Source organism: Sinocyclocheilus rhinocerous, unplaced genomic scaffold (genome assembly GCF_001515625.1).
Source record: "Sinocyclocheilus rhinocerous isolate Xijiao unplaced genomic scaffold, SAMN03320098_v1.1 scaffold2933, whole genome shotgun sequence".
Lineage (NCBI taxonomy): Eukaryota > Metazoa > Chordata > Actinopteri > Cypriniformes > Cyprinidae > Sinocyclocheilus > Sinocyclocheilus rhinocerous.
The window spans coordinates 12,808-13,411 of NW_015630039.1; positions in this window are offsets into that span (position 1 = coordinate 12,808).

The window sequence follows — 604 nt, forward strand, 5'->3', positions numbered from 1 at the left end:
TGTGTTACATGAAACATGGTGCAGTTGCCTCAGTCTGTAGACACCAATGAAATGAGCTTTAAGTGGCAGTTTACAGGTGATCTGAAGACAACAGCATAATGAATGAAGTGAAAACAGAAACTACTAAGTGGAACCTGTTCAAAAACATTTTTATTGCATCACTGATCAGAGTTAACAGAAAGCTCAAAGGGTATTAAACATTTTGAATTCACAGGAATTTTAACAGAATCAATATTTGAATTGTCCAGTGCAAAATTGAACTGGCTGTAACTGAACTAACTAACTAACAAGAGTCTTAACTGAAATGAAACTAAAGTATAGAATGTCTTTAATATTAAAGATAGTCTCTGTCATTTAGAAAGGGGTTTGGCAAAGATCTCAGTCCTGTTTTTCAGAACAAGTTCAGAAGGTCTCATTAGAAGGCAGGAGTCTGTTTTACAATGGTCTTTTTTTCCATAATGTGAAAGCAGATGTGATTTAAGACCACTTACATGTGTGAAACTCTTCCCACACTGTGTGGCTCTTCAGAAGTCAGAATTCAGAAAGAGCTTTCTCCAGCGTGGATCATCTTATGTCTTTTCAGATGTTCTGGTTGAGAGAATAC